The sequence below is a fragment of the Microcebus murinus genome, chromosome 10 (assembly GCF_040939455.1).
Source record: "Microcebus murinus isolate Inina chromosome 10, M.murinus_Inina_mat1.0, whole genome shotgun sequence".
Lineage (NCBI taxonomy): Eukaryota > Metazoa > Chordata > Mammalia > Primates > Cheirogaleidae > Microcebus > Microcebus murinus.
In genome coordinates this window covers 43,248,295-43,272,001 of record NC_134113.1, presented here as the reverse complement: position 1 = coordinate 43,272,001, position 23,707 = coordinate 43,248,295, and the positions used below count along the sequence as shown (strand labels likewise).

Genomic DNA, 23,707 nt, shown 5'->3' with positions numbered 1-23,707 from the left:
CACTATAGTAAGATGTTTAAGGTGGGTGGCAGGTGTGAGGAGGCAGGAGGAAGGATGTGGTAGGAATGAAGCTGAGGAAAGAGGCACAAATAAGAACTTGCAATACTAGGTTTTCTTCATCATGTGTTATGACTTCTCCATGTAGGGAATTTGTAGCCATTAGTGGGCTTTCATCAATGGAAAATCATGATTAGAGGCAGTACGGCATAGTGGTATCAACATCTTTCTGCCAAAGACCACCAGAAATGCACCTTTAATTGCTCAAGTTGGAGCAGAAATACACCTTTAATTGCTCAAGTTATTGCATGTTTCAGTGAGAAAAAAATACAAATCTTTGGGTAATAAGAAGGTGTCTCAGTAAGAGGGCATTAGAAAGTACTTATTGGGTTTGGGTTATGGTTGTGTGATTTTAGGGAGAGTCCCAAGAATTGGGGGTACATTTTGGAATAGGTTTTATCAGGAAACAGGGTAATTCTGGAACATTAATATACCCTATCTAGAAGGAAGGCAGGTAAGTATGGGTCTAAACCTATAATTGGTAAAAAACAAAAAAGCAACAGCCACTACTCTTATTAGCTGGAAGATAGGGATCCTTGATATTTTTGTCATTTGCACAGTGACCTTCTTTGTGTGTGTGCTTAGACAAGATTATGAAGTAGTCTTGGTACTGGCCTCACTTTATCATAGTGACAGTGACCTCGGCTCATGCTGATGTTCACTGAGATTGTTTCTCCCAATAAGAGAAGACCCCAGCCCAGCTGTGAGTGCCAGGCCAACGGCTGGATGTCAGGGGGCTGTTTTTCTCCTTTTTAGTGGTTAGGAATGCAGTGTATTAATTCAGACAAATCCTTCTCATATCCTGGCTCCATTATGTCTTAGCTGAATGATCTTTGAAAAGATATTTTTTTTCATGTCTTAATATCCTTATCTGAAAATGGGGCTATTTCAAATAATTATGAGGAATATATAAGATAATATATGTAAAGTACCTAAAGTCTCAATCAATGTGGTAAAATCTCAATAACTGCTATTATTATTATTGTTATTACTGTTATTATTATTTTGGAATGACTACTTTATTAGAGTGGGGAAAAGTAGTTGTGAGGAAGGAAGGGCAAAGAAATCACTGGGGGATGATTCTAGACTTGATTCTCTCCTGAACCAACGTGGGGGCAGCTGGCATGGAGAGAGGGCACAGTTGGCAAGAGCTAAGGGAAGGAGAGGAAACAAGATGGTCGTCTCCCTATGGTTCTGGGTTGGATAAATGGATAGGAAGTGAGGTCACTGGTAGAGAGTGGGAATAGAAAAGCACATTGCTGAGAAGTCTTTATGGCCAGATGGAAACATTCAGCAGGCTGCTGACGACACAGGACTGAAGTTCAGGAGAGAATTTGAGTGCCATAGCCTTTGTTACTTTCTGATCTCTCATAGAGGAGCCAGCTGTCCAGGTGGAAAGAGAAATGCCACTGACCTTGGCCTTAGGTCCTCCCTTGGCTCCCCTCTGTAGGGCTGTGGGAGAGGACTTCTATTATTTCTTGTTTAGTATCAAACCTAGGTCCACCTCAGTGGAGTGTCAAAAGTTATGGATTTGTCTTTAATCCACAACATGAAATATTTTCATGCCAAGAACTTGTCAGAATGTTTAACCTTGAACTCTTTTCTACACAATATTTAATCAAAACTTGGGTGGGAAAAATGGTATATATGGAATGTCTGAAAGGTATGCTGCTTCTAGATACTTTCTTAGATGATATTCTCTTTCTGTCTCTCTATGCCTCTCCCACCATGCTATCATCTACCTACCTATCAGTCAGCATCATCTATCTGTTTTTATATATTTAACCATCAGATTTGCTGAGTAACTGGACTGCATTATGTTGGCTCTTAGTAGGACTACTTTTACATTTTTTTGGTGCTCCATGTGAGGTTTGAACCCCCTGGCTTTGTTTAATCTGCCCTACTTTTATTTACCTTTACATGTAATTTCCTCAGTTATTTTAGTCTTGTGATGCTAAATTGTTTCAGTTCTTATTTGGAATGAGGACTATATGCATGCATGCCAGAATGCATGTGTATACACACACAGAGGTATATCCATACCGTTATCTCTCGGTATCTGCAAGGGATTGGTTCCAAGACCCCCTGCAAATACCAAAATCCACAGATGCTCAAGTCCCTTATATAAAATGATATACTATTTGCATATGACCTGTGCATATCCTCTCCTATACTTTAATTCATCTCTGGATTACTTATAATATCTAATACAAATGTAAATAGTTTTTACAAAGTATTGTTTATGGAATAATAAAAAGTCTGTACTGATGCAACCATCTATCTTTTTTTTTCTGCTCAAATATTTTTGATCTGAAGTTGGTTGAATCTGTGGAACAAGCAAGTATGGAGGACCTACTGTATTATTTTTTTAATAGCAACTAGTAGATATACATAAAAGCCCTTTTATTTAAGTGAATTTGACTCTCTATGTTAAATATAAAAGTAAAACTTTAATTTCTATCACTCCAGAGTTTTACTTTGATGACAAGAATATACTGAATTTAAAAAATACAATCTGTGACAAAGTATGGGTCACCTCTTTTGCTTATATACAGTGTATATTGGGTACAGCTCTAGATTGGAAATCAGGAGACTGGATTTCACCTTTACTGATCTGTTATCAGCTGTGTGGCCTCAGACAATTTTGGATTTCATGAGAGAGCGAGGATGAAAATACTGCTCTACCCAACTTACCTTTATTGCAAAGATTAAGTTAGATAATGCATGAGCCTCTGTAAACTATGAAGAGCCAGAGGTAAGATTGTTATCCAGATTTTGATCCTAGGCATAGAATATTTCAACTACGTAGTCTGAAGGGTATCTGTCTTAGTTTAGAACAGGAATCACCAACTCAAAAGCCAATATGAATGAACCGGGTGTGAGAAAAAGAAACTGGTGAGTCTCAGCATTTTGGGGTCTCATTTGTGGTAGGGGTATTAGTAATAAAAATGCTTATATCTTAATTTTACAGTAGGAAAATGGCCATGGACACTAAGCCAGGGTGTGAATGGTAATAGGAAGTAGCAGAAACTGGAGCCAATAGCAGGCAGTGCCCTACGCAAGGGGCAGTGACTGTTCAGCCAGCTAATGGCTTCCAGGAAAGAATTGGGGATGGTGCTCATAGGTGATTTTTTGTAAGTTCTCCCAATTTATAACTTTTTCAATTAATTCCAAATTTAAAAAATACATAAAGTGAGTCACTGTTCAGGGAAAACTGAACATGTCATTTGGCCTTTACGCTACTTGTTTGCCATCTCTGCTCCGGAAGGTGTTTTCAAAATTCACCTTGTGTTTGAGAGTTTGTAGACCCAAGGAAGAAGACATTTGTAAGCTGGCTTTAGAGAGTAAATGTGCATCTATTTTACCAAGTGTTACAAAGCCTTTTCTAGAGTGAATATTCATTAAAACCCCATATATTGTTTTCTAAATATATTCAATTCTGTTTCTAAAAGGCACTCTTTATCATGAATGCATTGTGGAGGTATATATTAAAAAGCAAGGTTAATATAGTTGCAAAGTACAAAAGTAGCAGTATTTATAAATTGTCATTTGTAAATAATATATAATTTTTCTTAGTGTTTATTCTCTCTGCCTAGTTGTGGATAACATAATGATATATTAAAAAAACAACTGTGAGAGTCCTGGAGGCTGTATTCCACTAACATCAAAGAAAATGTTGAGTGCTAGTTTATTATAGTAGTTCTTTTGGGTAGAAGATCACATAATATCAGGGAGAAAATAGGCATAGTTTATTCACCTAGACTATACATGAATACAGTCAACCCTTGTTATTCACAGATTCTTTATTTGCACATTCTCCTATCTGCTAAAATGTATTTGTAATCCCCAAATCAATACTGTGGCACTTTCACGGTCATTCGAAGACATGCACAGATTAGTGAAAAATTTGAGTAACCTGATGTGAACGTACCCAGCTGAGGCTGAACAAGGGGATGCTCTGCCTGTCTGTTTTAGCTCCCATACTGTAAACAAGTGTTCTTTTTGTGGCTTATTTAGTGCCACTTTTTTTTTCTTGCATTTCTTTGGGCTTTATTCTGGTGATTGTTTAAGGGTTGCTATTTAAAATGGCCCTCCATGAAGTGCTGAAATGCTAGCTAGTGTTTCTAAGTGTAAGAAGGCTGCCACATGCTTTATGGAGAAAACATGAGTGTTAGATAAACTTTGCTCAGAGTTATAGTGCCTTTGACCAAGAGCTCAATGTTAATGAATGAACAATGTATATTAAATAAGCTGTTTTTGACAGAAACAGACATAAAACACGGTTATATATTGATGGATTGACAAAAATGTTGTGAGCAGAGGCTCACAGGAAATTAACCCTGTATTCTCCCTAGGGACAATGGTTCAGCATTCACTGATTCAGTGTTTACAGCATTTGTATAGAATATAACTGTGATTAATGGGAGTAGCCTATGAAAATATTAAGATAATTGACTCTTATTTTCAATATGTATACAGATTTGCAGATGCAACTTTAGTATCAAAAGAAGCATCTGAAAAATTAAGTGATGCTCCATGATAAATTGTAAATGAGTTTTTAGGACTTGAGTTATCTATATTTGTGTATCAGTTAACAATGGATGTAGGGGTGCAGGAGTGCTGGCTGGGCCTCAGCCTACCCGGGTTTTAGCCTTGTCACTGATTAGCTGTGTAATCTTGGACATGGACATGCCATTTTCACTGTCTTGGACTCTTTTTTTTTTTTTTATCATTCCTAAAAATAACAAGAAGAGTGAAGGATCTCCAAGGTTCTTTCCAGTACTAAGATGTTATATAGATATGTGTGTGTGAAAGTATTAATTTAGCACTTATGTGGTTCCCTGTGATTCTGGGGAAAGAGGAAAGAGAAAGGTTACAAAGATGTGTTTATATAAAGCACAATGCCTACAATTAAGCAGGCTACAAGTAATTTGGTAGAACACACTAAAATTGAAACAGTAAACAATAAGAAGTGATGTATAATTAAGAGATAAATTAGAACCTATTGAGCAGTGGTTTTCAATCTGGATGTGGCTTGTAGAGTGGGTTATTAGGATCACCTGGTGGGGAGCAGCTTTTTTTCCCAGGTAAACTACACATATCCCTCCTCTCCGCTTTGTCCCTTAGAATGTGTTCTAGCAGAATAAGGTTTAGAACCCTGGGTAATGAATGTTGCATGAGTTCTGAGAAAAGGGCAGGAATCTTCTTGCTGTCATTCTCAAGGTTTGTTCTTCCAACAACTCCATTTAAGGGCTGCTCTTTCACAGCCATATTTGCTCCAGGTGATCCTGACCCGACCTCCTCACCCCAATTCCACAAATGATTGGATTATATGAGGGCACCTGATGTAAACGAAGGCCGTCTATACACTGTGACTGACTTGGTGCAGAAAGATGATCTCGGCCAATCCAATGACCTCTTAGCAAATTTGGACTAGGAAATAGAGAATGAGGTAACTGTGGGAACTGAAGCTCAAGGCAAGTTATAGTACACAGAGAAGTTGGATTGTCATGATGGGTCTCTTACAAAATGCAGTTATAGAGAAAGAGAGAAAGAAAAATTGACTAGAGAATCTGGCTGATACAAAGAGCAATGGAGAAACAGAGAAGTAAACAGAGAGTGACCATCTGAGTCATGTAATGGCAGGATATTTCTTGAAAACGTCAATGCTCAACTTTGCTACACAGTTTTGTGCTTTCCCAGAACAAAATTTACTACAATTTCTGCCCTTCCTCATACCAGATTGTTGAGCACTTCCTGTGCATGTTTATTCTCACGATAACCTTTGCATAAGGTTGCATAAAGCCCTCGACTCTCTTTCTCTTCCTTGAAAGCAAAGGGTCTAACAAGATTGAACAGTGAAGTTGGAGTGATGAAAATAGTTCATGTCTAGTGAGTACCTATTAGATACTTTCTACTTCTGAACCTCAGTTTAAAATTGACAAGAGCTTTAGAGGCAGCTGAGATGCAGAGGGGTTAAATGACAGACTCATACAGAAATGTGTCAAAGCCAACACTAGAACCTTGGTAGTCCCTAATCTTTACATACAGACTTCACGAGTGTAGGAGGGCTTCCTGGAGGAGGTGGGGGTGCTAGTGATGGGGAGGATTTTACAGTGAAGGAGAAATGAGCCTTTCACATCAAGGTGAAGATGTTGTGAGTGGTGTAAAAGAGAATGATAAATAGGAGAGAAATTGAGTAAAAAGTCAGACAGGAGCTGAATAGTCTCATTGTCAGATAGGTTCACAGGAGTCACTTAGGCAGGAAGAACAGACTCCAGTGGAGACAAGGGGACTATCCTCTATTTGTGTTATGTTAAAGGTGGGGTTGTTCCATGGAGAAACTGGAGTCAGTGGGAGGAGTGGCATGTTGCCGCATAAACAATAAACTTATATTGAGTATAACTTCCTTCTGAAAGAGTAGAATGTTTTTTCCCCTTTGTATCTTTGCAGACCTTCATTTCTATCTCCAGATTTTTGTTTCAGAAGGAGGTCTATTATGCCATCTTTAGTATTATTTTATAAAGCTCTTTAAAGGGCAACTAAAGTGATGGTCTCTCATCTTTCTGTCATGAACATCACTCTAGACATTGGGTATGGCTTGACTTTTCAGGAAACACTGGTGGTGACAACGCTAAACGTGCAGTGAGCTGTGCTTCTGGGTTGTTGATCATTAACTGCTAGCTTTTGAGATAAAATATTCCTCTCAGGGATAGCACAAGAAAGGAGCAAATTGTTTGAAACAAAATGAAAAAGAATTAAAAGAGAAAAACACAATAAAACTCAGTGGAACTCTTTTGGCATAAAACATTGCCCATAGCCATTTGCTCCATTTTTTTCTAACCTGAAAAAAAAAAAATCCCTTATTTTTTGTTATGTAGATATAACATTGTTATTTTAAAAAGGGCTTAATTCTAAATTAAATTCTATTTTATTCAGTTTAAGCCTGTACCTTCCAGTTTTATTCTCACGTAGCCACCATTCTTCTGTTAACACTGCCCACTGAAGAGATTTAGATTTCATCTTCAGAGATTTATGTATTTTTACATGTTTATTCAAATCCCAGAAAGCAAAGAATGCCAGTAAAACAAATGAACAGTTCTGTTTACCAAACAGCATTTTGAAAAGCAAGAGTACAATGGTGATTTTGTTGTTGTTGTAACTGGAATTTGATGTTTTAGGAATAAAGAAGCTATGCAAATATAAGAAATAACAACAACAAAATAAGGAATTATTTTCTAGAAAAAAAGGCTAGAATAAAGACAGTATTTTCCTTTTAATCAGAAAGGTTTTACATATAGTTAATGATTTCTTGTACCAGTGGGTCTCTATTATTTTCATCCTTTTAGAGATTTTAGTCACTGATTACTAAGCCAAGTCTCTATGTTAAGCGCCAGGGTGAAATCTTCCTATTGTAAGGGTAAGTTTATTACTTTAACATTAGGAACTAGTTAATGATACTGACATACAGCCAAGCCAGTTCTTTTTTGAATGGTAGATTTATGGCTTTTTGCTTGAATTAGCTAGATAATTATCTGTTGTGCAATTCACTATGCTTCTACACAAAATATGATTCTTTGTTTATGGGACTGTAAACCAAGCATTTGATGTGGTGTGTTCAGTCAAATAACTTTGCCAGTTTGTTGGGGGTAAAAGTCTTATTCCGTGGATCACTCAAAACAATTATCAATCCAGTTTTCCAAGTAGTAGGCATTATTAACAAACTGCATAGAGACAATTAGAACAACTGGACATTTGGAGGGTCTCTGCTTTCTTCTTAACCACCAACTGTTCCATGTTCATGAGTTAAATAGTCTTTTTATTATTATTTTTTTAAAAAGATAACTGTAGTTCAAAACCAAATTTCATTGACTTACAGTCAAAAGAGACTAATCCTATGTTCCATTTTGGTATTTAGCCATCTGACTATGTTCTAGATTCTTTATCTTACCAGGCTTCATCTATAAAATAATAATGTTTGGATTAAATACAATTTTCAGTTGTAGGGAATTCACACAATAGAAAATTAAGAAAATAATATTATAGACCAACATAGATTTCCCACGTTTTCGTTCATCAAGTAATCATAAGCAATTCTTCCACTAGCAAGCTAGCATCATTATTGCCATCATTCCATCAAAGGAAATATTTTCACACCAAAAAAGTAGGAAGCACACTTTCAGAATAACAGATAATCCTTCCCATGGATCAAATCCAGCTTTGTCAAAACTTGCTACATTGTCCTTACTTTTTTCATTTTGACTGAAGTGGTGAACACTTTGATAAGGAGCGGCAGCAACCTTGGAACTCATGTTTGGGAACTTCTGGGCCAGATGATTATATACCTATATAAGTTCTAAAGTTCTTTGAGTCTGTGATTTTAAGTTTTGTTCTTTCCTTTAAACATACATTTTTGCAGAGTAGAGAAAGAAATAAGGTCTATTATCAGATTTTGATTTTTTTTTGGTGACTCCTTGTGAAGACTTTTATCTTACTCACATCTTCCACAAAATCAAAGATATTTCAGAAAATGGTTTGAGCTGACATGTCGAGGGAAAAAAGGGGCACGGAGGTTGCAGACACTGAGCAGCAACTCTAATTAGTGAGAACAAAGTCCCAGTCGGTGAGCCCTTCCTTATTTTCCCATAATTAACATTAGGTCTTCTACCCAGCAATTGAGGCACGGGGTGGAGACCTAAGAGTTAGACAGTGATCAGAGTATGGTGTGAAAGATTTTCTGTTGACTGGGAGAATGTGTGAATGAGTGAGTGAATGTCCTTTCTCCTGTTATTAAGGCTTCTCCTGATTAAAGTACTTAGGTTTATGATATTCTGAAACTATTTGTATTTGGGGAATCATTACAATTTAAGAGATCATCTAGTAGAACATATTGAATCACCAAACTGACCATAGGGATTATTTTTAGAGTTCAACACTATATAGTAACATTACCAATAGAGGAAACTGCTCTGAGACTAATCACAATTAAGAGATATGTATCATTTTAGGAATTTTTTTTTTTCATTTTTCTGCTTGCAGACTTAAATGCTTTTTTTTTTTCTTTTGAAACTCCTTAAATTCCAAATGAAACTAGCTCTTAGCAGTTGTTCTTGTTTATGGGATTAATATTAAAGGAAAAAAAAAGATGTAACATAAAATTAACACCTAAGCTATTTGATTACATATCAGACTGTAAATGTAAAAAAAAACAACAACAAAATAAAACAAAAACAACACCTAGTTTAGACTTTCAAAGATTGGTTTGGGAATTTGTTTTGTTCAGATTTCTTTTTGCCACTTGTCTGTCAGTTACACATTTCCTCATCAATTTTCTTACTAGCAGTATGTACAGGGCAAGCAGCCCAGTTTTAGTAATTGTCCTTGCTTGGCTTTTACCTAATCAACACCACTCACTGGATTTTTGCAAACTGACATGCGTTGTAAATGGCCCAGGAGTGTCATCAGAGAGAGAAACCTGGATTACTAAGTTTAAGCAATGTCATGTTATGAATTATATTGCCCAAAGCCAAAATATTCAAATCTGAGACCTGAAAAGTTATCTCCAAATTTGATGCTAGTTTGATGTAGTTTCGTTTTGCTACATACTATTGACACATACTAAAATTAGACTTCTACAAAGGCTGTCCTTGATGGAGTGGGTTAGGCATTCAAGGACAGTTAAAACAGAAGCTGACTGTTACAGGCACATTATAAGTAATTGCCTAATTTGGAATTTCTTTTTTGTGGTAGGTCACCTTACTACAATATAATGCTTTAAATTTAAGTTTGATCTATATTCTTTTCACAAACAGCATTCACATTTCTATTGGTTTTCTTTTTAAATCCTTGTGCATAAGTCTACAGTGTCGTTTAAAAGACCTTCTTGCATTTATTTTGGATTATTGATGATTTAATTTATCATGATCTTAGGAAATTAAAGTAGGAAAGCAATTTGTGCTTTTATGATTTGGGGGCCTTGGGGGGGGCATACATATCATCTTTATTCTAAACACTTCTGAGATTTTAGTACATTTCCACCATGTTACATTTTAAAGAGAAACTGTACTATACATGCATAATAAGTTGATTGGGCCAGAAAAAGATTTGCTGAAATGGTTGAACATGACAAGATTTGGGTGAAGTAATTTTATAGAGAGGAAAAGTTTCCTTGCTGCTAACTTTGTTTGCCTTGTCATACTATTAGTTTCAGGTAGAATAATTTCAAGGAATTTTCCTAATTTGCACAATCCTATTTGAATAAGTAGTTCATTGTTTGTTGTATCTTATACTATAATATCTAGGTTATTTTAACCTCCTGAGTGAGTAGCTGAGACTACAGGTGGGTTCCACCACACCTGGCTATTTTTAAAATTTGTTGTACAGATGGCATCTCGCTATGTTGCCCAGACTGGTCTCAAACTCCTAGCTTCAAGCAGTCCTCCTGCCTCAGCCTCCCAAAGTGCTGGGATTACAAATGTGAGTGATTGCACCCAGCCATACTTTTGGATATTAAATAAAGAATAGTGAGGATAGAGTAAATTATATAAACTTCTGTTTAATGACTTATTCTTGGCTGGGTGCGGTGGCTCACGCCTGTAATCCTAGCACTCTGGGAGGCTGAGGTGGGCGGATTGCTCGAGGTCAGGAGTTCGAAACTAGCCTGAGCAAGAGCGAGACCCCGTCTCTACTATAAATAGAAAAAAATTAATTGGCTAACTAATATATAGAGAAAAAATTAGCCAGGCATGGTGGTACATGCCTATAGTCCCAGCTACTCGGGAGGCTGAGGCAGCAAGATTGCTTGAGCCCAGGAGTTTGAGGTTGCTGTGAGCTAGGCTGATGCCATGGCACTCACTCTAGCCTGGGAAACAAAGCAAGACTCTGTCTCAAAAAAAAAAAAAAACTTATTCTTTATATAGGATAAGGATAATAAGTTATCTTTTGTATCTGGTTCCATTTCTTTGGTGTCACTGAAAGTCTGTATAAAAATACAAAAAACAGTTTCAAAGTCTTTTAAAGTTCTTATTTATTCATTCTAGTGCAAAAATATTTATGGAAAGCTCACTATATTCTTGTCTTTTGCTAGACTCTTGGATTAAAGTAAATGCTTCCCAACTCACAGTTGACTGATTAGGGAGATATAAGAAAATCAGTGATTATTATGTGTTCTCGACTGTGATAAATGAAGTAGAGGGTGTTATGGGAGAGCTAAAGGCACATTCTTACTTTTGGATATATTTTTTTTTTTTCTTTTTTTTTTTGAGACAGAGTCTCACTTTGTTGCCCAGGCTAGAGTGAGTGCCGTGGCGTCAGCCTAGCTCACAGCAACCTCAAACTCCTGGGCTCGAGTGATCCTTGTGCCTCAGCCTCCCGGGTAGCTGGGACTACAGGCATGCGCCACCATGCCCGGCTAATTTTTTATATATATATCAGTTGGCCAATTAATTTCTCTCTATTTATAGTAGAGACGGGGTCTCGCTCTTGCTCAGGCTGGTTTTGAACTCCTGACCTTGAGCAATCCGCCCGCCTCGGCCTCCCAAGAGCTAGGATTACAGGCGTGAGCCACAGCGCCCGGCCGACTTTTGGATATATTTTATATATGTATATTTTTAAGAGACAGATTTTTACTCTGTCACCCAGGCTGTAATGCATTGGCATGAACATAGCTCATTTTAACCTTGAACTTGTGCGCTCAAATGATCCTCTGGTCTCAGCCTCCTGAGTGAGTGGCTGGGATTACAGGTGTGTTCCACCACACCTGGCAATTTTTTTTTTTTTTTAATTTTTTTTTATTTTGGCATATTATGGGGGTACAGATTTTAAGGTTTCAATAAATGCCCATTTCCCCCCCTCCCCCCAAAAGTCTGAGTCTCCATCATGACCATCCCCCAGATGGTGCACATCTCACTCATTATGTATGTATATACCCACCCCCCTCCCCCCTCCCCCCTCCCCCCTCCCACCTGCCCAATACCCTATTACTGTAGTACCTATGTGTCCACTTAGGTGCTACTCAGTTAATACCAGTTTGCTGGAGAATATATCTGGTGCTTGTTTTTCCATTCTTGGGATACTTCACTTAGTAGTATGGGTTCCAGCTCTAACCAGGAAAATATAAGATGTGCTATATCACCATTGTTTCTTAGAGCTGAATAGTACTCCATGGTATACATGTACCACATTTTATTAATCCATTCTTGGATTGATGGACACTTGGGCTGTTTCCACAGCCTTGCAATTATGAATTGTGCTGCTATAAACATTCGAGTGCAGGTGTCTTTTTTGTAGAGTGTCACTGGATCATTTGGGTAGATGCCCAGCAATGGGATTGCTGGATCAAATGGTAGATTCACTTGTATCGCTTTAAGGTATCTCCATATTGCTTTCCACAGAGGTTGAACTAGTTTGCAGTCCCACCAGCAGTGTAGGAGTGTTCCTCTCTCTCCGCAACCACGCCAGCATTTATTGTTTGGAGATTTTTTGATAAAGGCCATTCTCACTGGGGTTAAGTGATATCTCATTGTGGTTTTGATTTGCATTTCCCTGATGATTAGAGATGTTGAGCATTTCTTCATATGTTTGTTGGCCATTCTTCTGTCTTCTTTAGAAAAATTTCTGTTCAAGTCCTTTGCCCACTTTTTAATGGGGTTATTTGATTTTTTCTTCCTAATTTTCGTGAGTTCTAAGTATATTCTAGTTATCAGTCCCTTATCGGATGCATAGGATGCAAAAATTTTCTCCCATTCTGTAGGTTGTCTGTTTACTTTCATGACTATTTCTTTGGCTGTGCAGAAGCTTTGTAGTTTGATCATGTCCCATTTATTTATTTTTGTTGCTGCTGTGATTGCCTTTGGGGACTTCTTCATAAACTCTTTGCCCAGGCCGATGTCTAGGAGAGTGTTTCCAACTTTTTCCTCTAGAGTTCTAATAGTTTCATATCTTAGGTTTAAGTCTGTTATCCAGCGTGAGTTGGTTTTTGTGAGAGGTGAAAGGTGTGTGTCCTGTTTTAGCCTTCTACAGGTGGCTATCCAGTTTTCCCAGCACCATTTATTGAAGAGAGATTCTTTTCCCCAGCGTATGTTTTTGTCTGCTTTGTCAAAGATGAGATGACTATATGAGGATGGTTTTATATCAGGATTCTCACATCTGTTCCACTGGTCAATATTCCTGTTTTTGTGCCAATACCATATTGTTTTAATTACTACAGCTTTGTAGTATAGTTTGATATCTGGCATATTAATGCCTCCCATTTTGTTTTTGTTGCCTAGAATTGCTCTTGATATTCGGGGTCTTCTTTGGTTCCATACGAAGCGTAAAATTATTTTTTCTATATCTGTGAAGAATGCTGATGGGATTTTAATAGGTATTGCATTGAATCTGTAGATCAGTTTGGGTAGTATAGACATTTTGATGATATTGAGTCGGCCAATCCACGAGCATGGTATGGATTTCCATCTGTTTACATCCTCTGCTATTTCCTTCCTCAGTGTTTCATAGTTCTCCCTGTAGAGGTCTTTTACCCAAATTTGTTGTAGAGACAGCATCTCTCTATGTTGCCTAGGCTGATCTCAAACTCCTAGCCTCAAGCAGTCTTTCTGCTTCAGCCTCCCAAAGTGCTGGGATTACAAGTGTGAGTGATTGCACCCAGCCATACTTTTGGATATGAAATAAAGAATAGTGGGGATAGAGTTCACCCACTGTAGACAAACCAGTCCTTAGAGATTTAAATAGCAGAAAGCAAGCTCAGCAATTTTTTAAAATGAGGCTACAAGAAAATTCCATTTAATTTAGAAATGTGAATTGGGTATATCTAGAGCAGATCTTAGGAAATCAGAGATTTACTATAATGATAAATGCATTGAATCCATTTGCTTTCCTGCATGTTGGTAATGCAATACCTTTTCCTACCAAGTATTTGAAGTGGGTATTGTGTTGTGTTTAAAATTCAAGCAAAGGGACCTTATTAAAACACAATGATTTCTTTGATTTTTGAGGAAATTTCTAGCTCATTCCAATTTTATTTCTTTGTTGCATTACAGGTTGCATTGATAAATGGTAGAATCATTTATCTCCATATTAAAGAAGGATAAGTGGAATGTCTTCTTTATAGTAGGTCACTTAAGTAGAATGTTTTGTTTGATTATTGTTTGCCCCATTTGGGTGGCAAAAAAGAGATTCTTGTCAAGTTTTTGCCATGAAACGATGGCTTATTTATCCTATACCAGCTGTCTCAGAGAGGAAAAGGATGTCTTGGGGCTTGATACCCCAAGGAATCACTTGCTCTGAATTCTACCAGATTGGTCTTATAAAAATTCAAGAACACTGGTGTGACCAGAGGGTGGAGAAAAAGAACCAAGGGAAACAGAAGGGAATCAGAGAGATGAGAGATGCAAGTGGGACTCCAAAGAAGATAAATGGATTCGGTTGCTGTCAGTGCAGTGGAATGAAAATGAAATCAGTGTAGGCAGCGCCCATTCCCCTCCTCATGCCTAGCCTCAAACACTGCTTTAAATAAAACATATTTCTTTTATTTCCCATTTCTTGCTTGCTAACTTAAAGATAAATGACTTGCTTGCAAGTGCAGTGAAAAGGAAATAAAATCAGTAACAGGCAGTGCCCCAAATGCCCCAGCTGCTTAACAGTCTGGCCTTGAGCAATACACAGTTTTTATGGAAAAGTTTTATTGTTCTGCTGTTAAGGAAACAAAAGCAATTCTCCCCAACCCCCACCTTCAAGTCTTAAAAAAATAAAAGCAAAGAAAAATCAAAAACTCAGATCAAAGCTCAAAATTGCCAAAGCAATTCAGAATCATGCACACCTAGTTGGTTTGTGTGTCCAAGGTGACATGAAGTGTGCCAGTGGAAGTGTCAGAACTGGAGCCACGTGAGCAGCATGCTCAGCCTCGAATAGTGCTCTTTTGGGCGATGGGAGAGCCTGTGGTCATACTCCTGCAGTCAGGGGTCAGCTGCTAGTAATTAGACCCACGGGTGTTTCTACGTAGGCAATTGAATAAGCAATTAAATAGTTTGTGAGCAGCAGTTTGGGGCACTCTCAAAGGTTGGCAATTAGGCAGCTCTGTAATTGAAGTAACTAGGTAGTTCAATACATGGGGCAGGATATTTTAGTGTTGGGAAGTAAGGGAAAAAAGCACTTTCAGAGCAAAAATAATATCCTATTAAAAATAATAGGAGCCATTTAGCAGGTATACCCTCCTGTGCCTGACACTAAGCTTGAGTGGTTTACATCTACAGTTTCTTTTATCTTTAGAATAATGCTTCTCAAACTTCAGTGTGCATCAGATTCACCAGGAAGGCTTGTTAAAACACAAACTCATGGGCCCCATTCCCAGAGTTCTAATTCGAGAAGTCTGGGGTGTGGACAGAGAATATGCATTTCTAACAAGTTTCCAGGTGATGTTGCTGCTGTTGCTCTGAGAACCACATTTTGAGAACCACTGTCTAAATAAAACCCTCCGTGGTAATGGTAGCAATAGCAAGCAAACTTTGAGCACCTACTGTATGCCTGCACTTTGCTAAGCAGTACACATCTATTAGCTCATTTAATCTTTATAAAACTTTATTGGATATATCATTCATTCCCTTTAAATGCAGAGCTCTGGGCTCCCACAAGACAAAGGTTTTACCCAAAACCATAGATAGAACAAGTGATGGAGCCAGGATTTAAAATTAAATGCTGATATCCAAAGGGCATGCACTAACCACTATGTGTTATACTACAGCAATTCCCAGTATCTTGCTTATATAGATTGAGTGATATTTTTTACCTGTCCTAGTATCCCAAGGAAAGAATGGGAAAAGTGAATGAAGATGATTAATTTTCTTTTCTTGCTTTCTTTTTTTTTTGAGACACTTTGTTGCCTAGGCTAGAGTGAGTGCCGTGGCATCAGCCTAGCTCACAGCAACCTCAAACTCCTGGGCTCAAGCAATCCTACTGCCTCAGCCTCCCGAGTAGCTGGGACTACAGGCATGCGCCACCATGCCTGGCTAATTTTTTCTATATATATTAGTTAGCCAATTAATTTCTTTCTATTTATAGTAGAGACGGGATCTCACTCTTGCTCAGGCTGGTTTCGAACTCCTGCCCTTGAGCAATCCTCCCGCCTCAGCCTCCCAGAGTGCTAGGATTACAGGCGTGAGCCACCGTGCCTGGCTATTAATTTTCTTTACTTACTTAGCAGGGACCATGCAAATATAAGACAGTGGATTCTCTCAGTGAATTTTACCTTGACAGTAAGACACTTCATTACTATGCCATCAATTGAACTACTTGTCTCTGCTATGGTGCTGCTTACTTATCATTTTGCTCTTCTCCCAGTGCCCCCAAATAACTGTGAGATACAGATTTCCTAGGAAGGGTGGTATCAGGTATGGCTGAGCAAGCTGGGCAAGACTTCATGGAAGAGGTGGGACTTGAGCTTCCCATGGAAGTGGTGGACCGATTTATGAGGGAAAAGGAACAAGTTGTGGAGTGCTCTACAAGAGGGCATGCATTTATATATACACAGTGAGAAAAATGGCCCAACCTTAGGGGAAGGCATAAGAGATGCTGAGGGATAGGGATGATGAGTCAAATATGGATCAGTTTGATGGCCAGGATGAGAAGTTTGGTTTAGAAATGATTTAACCAACTCTATGTCAGAGAAAGTTGAGTGCACTCCTTCTCTCTATTCTTTACTTCTTCTTTAACTTTGTTACTTCCACAACTAGTTATTTACTCCAAAGATCTTTACTGAGCATTTGCTACATGACAGGCAGTAGGCCAGGCAGTGGGTCCACTGGGCCAGGCACTAGAGTGAGACATGGAGAACAGACAGAAACCACTGCACTCAGAGACCTTACAGTATAGCCCCTCGCTATTCAGTGATATAGCAGCATCTGCATTAGGTATCATCTGAGTTTGCTGGAAATGCAGAATCTCAGGTCCAGCTTAGACATAGACATACAGTCGGAGTCTGTATGTACATAAGATTCCAAGGAAATTTATGTGGACATTAATGTTTGAGAAGCACTAGACAATCCAGCTTTTAGCACTTTGCCCTCTTCTTCTCACTCACTGAAATTGCCATTGTCTGTGAACAATAGTCTGAATTAAAACAGGAATTTATGAGGATGCAAAAGAAATAAAAATCCTTGACCAATGGTTGTCAGGTCCTTGATTTTATTCCTGCAGTAATGAGGAGTGTGCTCATTACATTTGTATCTTTCTTCAGCTCCTAACTCAGAGCAAAGAACTTTGGTGGTGTTTGGCGAAGACAGATGGATTGTTCAAATGATGGAGAAACTAATACAAATCAAATCAGAAAATATATTTGTCCTGAATATTTACCAATATGGATTGATATCTACTGTAAGATTTAAAGCCAGCATTAAAAGTTAGGAAGGATACTTCAGCAGATTTGAAGGTTGTCTGAATTAGGAAATGTTAAAATTTAGGAACTTGGACTAGGAGAGAGTAATATTCCAGGTGAAGGTAATTGTGGTCTAGTTTTAGAAAGGAAGGTGGTTTGGGGAGATATTGTGAAGAATTTGTGACAGTAATGAGGTTAAAATAATAGCTCTGTACTACTTGAGATTTCTTTTTCTATGCATTAAAAGTGGATGCACATGGGCTGAAGGAACCCAATAGAGGGAAATCCAAAATCCTCAATAATAGGTATATAGACAGAAATGCATAACTCAGCAATTAGTGAATCTTGCTTGATCCTGTTGCCTATGTAGCCTGAATACACTTCTGAAGATGGAAATGGGGACCAAAATATCAACACAGCAGATTGAATCAGTGATTTGGATTTGGAATTGAGGCAAAATGTTGTTATAAGCCTTGGTCATTTCATAATATTTTCCGCCTAGGAGTACATAGACTTCCTATTGGAAATCCTATTAATCAAGAAAGAGGTTTTTTTGAACAGTGATGTTATGCCAGATAATTCAAATTTAAGTGACAGTGCATGGAGAGAAATGATGTTTTATGGTCCAGCTGTTTGGAGATCAAGGTCAACTTTTTGATTTTCTGTAGCTAGTAGGATGGGTATAATTTTAGGTTTATTGAGAGTCCTATAAATGACTTTCCTAATTACTGTCTTCTTTTAATTCTTTTGAAGTGGAGAGAGAAGAACAGCAGTGGCTTCTACCACTAGAATTGCATTTCAAGGGGCAAGGCATAAAATAATAACATTACGGTGCTCACAGAGAGTAAAAATCTCTGTGTAATATATTGTTCAGCAAATCATTCATCATCATAATTGCCACAGTCAACACTTTGCTCATTTGTAGATTTTTCCTTTCTTGCCAGAATTTTTCTTCAGTAAAAATGATTTAAAGAGTAGCTGCAGGGTTCAATCCAATTCTTCATGATAGAACAGGGATAAGAACAGTGTATTTTCCAAATCCACTCCCACTCAAACTCTAGTTTATTGTGAGTGCACATACCTTAAGAACTTGTGTGTTTCAAGCTCCCAGCTAAATTAGGGTTCCAGTAACAGAGTGGCTAGCAATCTTGTCTTAATGGGAAATGAAAGGGTTTTGGATGTAGGTGTTCAGAGTGTGCCTTTCATGGATACTTCCTTTGCCTCGTGGATGGACTAATGCCTCGTTGTCTGATGTGTGATCAGGGGGTCCCTCATGCAAGAAACTTGTTTAGACTGGCATCTTGTCTGACTGTGTCTTTTATGCTTCCCTGACCATTGCTGTGGTGCTGGGAGCCTGACCTTGTGTCCTTCCCACTCCTGGTGTCCTGGCCTGAGGTAGCTCCTGGTTCTTCAGATGGAAGATGCAAATTCAATACACTACCACAGTAGGAAATAAGTTCAAAGATTTTTTGGTCTGGTTCTCTCTCTCCAAAAGGTTCTGCTGGTTCTCCCCAGCTCTGGGTACCCGGCTCTGCATCACGCCACCATGTTGGCCCATCGTCCCATTCTCGTCCTTAGCCAGAACACAAAGCGTGAATCCAGAAGAAAAGTTCAATCTGGAAACATCAATGCTGCAAAGACTATTGCAGATATCATCCAAATATGTTTGGGACCCAAGTCCATGATGAAGATGCTTTTGGACCCAATGGGAGGCATCATGATGACCAATGATGGCAATACCATTCTTCGAGAGATTCAAGTCCAGCATCCAGCAGCCAAATCCATGATTGAAATTAGCTGGACCCAAGATGAAGAGGTTGGAGATGGGACCATATCCGTAATTATTCTTGCAGGGGAAATGTTGTCTGTAGCTGAGCACTTCCTAGAGCAGCAGCAGATGCACCTAACAGTGGTCATCAGTGCTTACTGCAAGGCATTGGATGATATGATCAGCACCCTAAAGAAAATAAGTACCCCTGTTGACATCAATAACCATGATATAATGCTAAACATCATCAACAACTCCATTACTACCAAAGCAATCAGTCAATGGTCCTCTTTGGCTTGCAATATTGCCCTGGATGCTGTCAAGACTGTACAGTTTGAGGAGAATGGTCAGAAGGAGATTGACATAAAAAAATATGCAAGGGTAGAAAAGATACCTGGGGGTATCATTGAAGACTCATGTGTCTTATGTGGAGTCATGATCAACAAGGATGTGACCTATGCACGAATGCGACGCTATATCAAGAACCCTCGCATGGTGCTGCTGGATTCTTCTCTGGAATACAAGAAAGGTGAAATCCAGACTGACATTGAGATTACATGGGAGGAAGACTTCACCTGAATCCTCCAAATGGAAGAAGAGTATATACAACAGGACATTATCCAACTGAAGCCCGATGTGGTCATCACAGAAAAGGGCTTCTCAGATTTAGCTCAGCACTATCTCATGCAGGCCAATATCACAGCTATCTGCAGAGTCCAGAAGACAGACAATAATCGCATTGCTAGAGCCTGTGGGGCCCGGATAGTCAGCTGACCAGAGGAACTTAGAGAAGATGATATTTGAACAGGAGCAGGCCTGTTGGAAATCAAAAAAATTGGAGATGAGTACTTTACATTCATCACTGAATGCAAGGACCCCAAGGCCTGCACCATCTCCTGCGGAGGGGGCCAGCAAAGAGATTCTCTCGGAAGTAGAACGCAACCTCCAGGATGCCATGCTGTGTTGGAACGTTCTCCTGGACCCTCAGCTGGTGCCTGGTGGTGGGGCCTCTGAGATGGCTGTGGCCCATGCCTTGACAGAAAAATCAAAGGCCATGACTGGTGTGGAATAATGGCCATACAGGGCTGTTGCACAGGCCCTAGAGGTCATTCCTCATACCCTGATCCAGAACTGTGGGGCCAGCACCATCTGTCTGCTCACCTCCCTTCGGGCCAAGCATACCCAAGAGAACTGTGAGACCTGGGGTGTAAATAGTGAGACGGGTACTTTGGTGGACATGAAAGAACTAGGCATATGGGAGCCATTGGCTGTGAAGCTGCAGACATATAAGACTGCAGTGGAGACAGCAGTTCTGCTGCTGCGGATTGATGACATTGTCTCAGGCCACAAAAAGAAGGGCGATGACCAGAGCCGGCAAGGTGGGGCTCCTGATGCTGGCCAGGAATGAGTGCTGGGCAAGGTGACTTCAATGCACAAAACCAGCAAAGTGTCCCCCTTTCCTGAGCCAGAGTGCCAGGAACACTGTGGACATCTTGTCTGGAAGGGATCAGGTTGAGGGGCAACCCCAGTCCCTTTCTATCCCAGCTCAGTTTGCAAAAAGCACCAACATGTAATTCTTCTCTATTGTAAGGTTTCCATTTAGTTTGCTTCCGATGATTAAATCTAAGTCATTTGGGAAAAAAAAAAAAGATTTTTTACTTGCAGATCATGGGCAAGGAGGGTACAATGAGTTGGGAAGGCTGTCCTCTGTCCCCAGGTCATGCTAGGCAGGAATCAGGGGTCAGGCAACGAGAAAGAAGAAAGAGAGCATGGCAACTAACAGTACATATAAAGGGAACAAGACCTAGGTCATTTTAAGTTCAGAGGCAAATGCCCAAATAGTTCATTTTAAAAAAGCAGCTGGAAAACCGAGCGCCTAGTGTGCTAAGCAGGAGAGATGTCTCTAAGTTCTCATCTCTGGCCACTGGACTGAGTGATTTGGGTCTGATGTAGAATTGGAAACTGTGCCAAAGGTGACTGAGCCCTTCTTCTGGTATGAGAAAGTTAAACTTGTATTCAAAATAGATGTTGAGGCAACATAGATTTATAAGAATTTGCTAATCACAAAGCATTTGCTTTATGTTGTCTTGGGGTGAATTCTGGATTCTAGCAAGAGATTCCAGGGAGCACATCCCATTATGACTGCATAACCCATAAATAGCATTTTATATCTCTTTTAGGAAGACTCATTCTTCGAGCTGCAGGCATTAAGTACAAATAAACCAGTGGGCACACATAAGTGATATTAGAAATTATTTTGGCATTAAGACATCTTTTATTTCAGTCTGGTGAACCACAGAGATAAAGAACATAGGAACCAAAACAAGAGACCAGGCACCAAAGACCAGACTACACTTGGGTAGGCATATATCATGCACACCTTCTCCTGCCTCTTGCCAACTACCACCCTGCACACACACAACCACTCCTCGGAGTATGAATAACTTGAGGGCAGGAGGTTGTAATCATGTAGACTTGCCCCATAGAGCCTCACATGTAGGAATTTAAAAGTAAACAATTGATCTTACTAAATAAATTTAGTGAAATATTTCCTATAACCTGCAGCAGCAATTCAGAATCTTCTGATTTATATCTCTGGTGACCATATTTTTAAGCTAAACACTTGAGACAATTGTTCGATGAGTGGGCAGAATATTTGAAATCAGAGCTGCTTTGAAAAACCTAGGGTGTATGATTGCCACATCTATATTTCTGTTAAAGAATATGAAGCAATTATTTTCAAAATGCTTAGTGAGCAAGTGGGATAATACATTTAACACATTTTTCAAAAAATAAGTGAAATTTGTAAGTTCGATGTGATTTTCCTTAGACACAAGCACATTTAAGTAGTTAGGAATGAAAGTAGATATGTAGGATGGGAGGAAAAAGCATTTATGGTAAGGTTGGAGATTCAGTTTATTTTAGGTGCTAGTAAAAGGGGTAAGAGTTTTGACATTTGTTAAGAACTTACATTTATTATCCATTCTAAAACCCCAGAGGCAGATTTTGTTGTACCTGTCTTACCACTGGGAAAATGAAGCTCAGAGACGTTATTTGACTCCAAAACCTGTGCTGTTTCTACCCCCCACTGTCTTATAGTAAAACACTATATAATCATAGACTAACCAAAGGGAATCAGCAGCTAATAGAATCTCTCCTAATCCTGAAGTGATACATATCAATTAACTATGAGTGAAAATTTTTTCCTGCTGACATCTTGCTATTTGGGAATAAATGTAGCCACACAACTCTTTTAATATTTTGTTTAAAGTTTTCTTCTGCCAGATATCCTAGTTCATTGCTCTTAAATTATGCCTTCCACAAAGTCCTAGGACATGGACACACTTCTGCCAATTTCTTTGCAACTGTGTAACAAGGATGGCCTTTACTCCAGTTTCCTGTACCTTGTTCCTCACTTGCACCTGAAATCTTGTCAGAATGGCCTTAACCATCCATATTTCTTCTACATTCTGTTCACAACTACGTAAGTAATCCCTAAGAATATGTAGGCTCTCCCTATACCTCCTATCTTCTTTTGAATCCTCACTAGAATTGCCCTTAATGTTACATTCAGAGCAATCTTGCCTTTTCTAGGCTGCTTCTCCAAATTCTTTCAGCCTCTACCCATTGCCCAGTTTTGAAGCTGTGTTCACATTTTTAGGTATTTGTTGTAGCAATAGCTCCACTTCTCAGTACCAGTTTTCTGTCTTAGTCTATTTCGTGTTGCTACAACAGAATATCTAACACTGGATAGTTTATTAACAACAGAGGTTTATTTGGCTCAAGGTTTTAGAGTCTGGGAATTCCAAAAGAGCATGGTGCCATGGTGCTGGCATCTGGTGGGCGCCATCATGCTGTGTCATCCCATGGCAGAATGTAGAAGGGCACAAGAGTGCAAGAGCAAGAGGGCAAGAGGGTGCCAAACTCACTTTTATAACGAGCCCACTCTCATGATAACTCATCCACTCCTGTGATAATGACATTAATCCATTCAGGAAGGCAGAGCTCTTATGACCTAAGCACCTCTTATCAGGCCCCACTTCCCAACACCATTGCATTGAGGATTAAGTTTCAAGCACATGAACTTTGGGAGACACATTCAAACCATACAAATACTTGAAGTGTGCTCTGCACACCAGCATCATCAGCATCTCTGAGCATATGAGAAATGCCGAATTTCAGTTTTTATCCTAGATCTACTGAATCAGAATCTGCATTTTAAGGAAATCTCCAGGTGATTTGTATGCACCTAGATCGAGAAACTCAGTCCTAGCCCATGATGAGCACTCAAATGAGCAGATGGATGCAATAATAAGTGGTAGTAAAATACACGTAGCCCAGTTGTCTGTTTGGATTTTAGGACAGTGTGGATGTTCTAGCTTCCTGGAGTGGCAGAGGCAGGTTTCAGGAATATTGGCTGACAGAGAGCTTATCCTTCTGCACATACAGTTGTTCTTTTCAGTCAGGTCTAAGCTACATGGATGAGAGAAAAGAAAGATAGTTGTGCTCCTCAC

At 39.0% G+C, this 23,707-nt stretch overlaps 1 protein-coding gene and 1 pseudogene across 1 annotated transcript in view; both read left to right on the top strand.

Moving 5' to 3' along the window:
* TRHDE (thyrotropin releasing hormone degrading enzyme) overlaps positions 1-23,707 on the top strand; it is a 385,264-nt gene that overhangs the window by 55,414 nt on the left and 306,143 nt on the right. The window lies entirely within an intron of this gene.
* On the top strand, positions 16,147-21,873 carry LOC142873356 (T-complex protein 1 subunit gamma pseudogene; annotated as a pseudogene).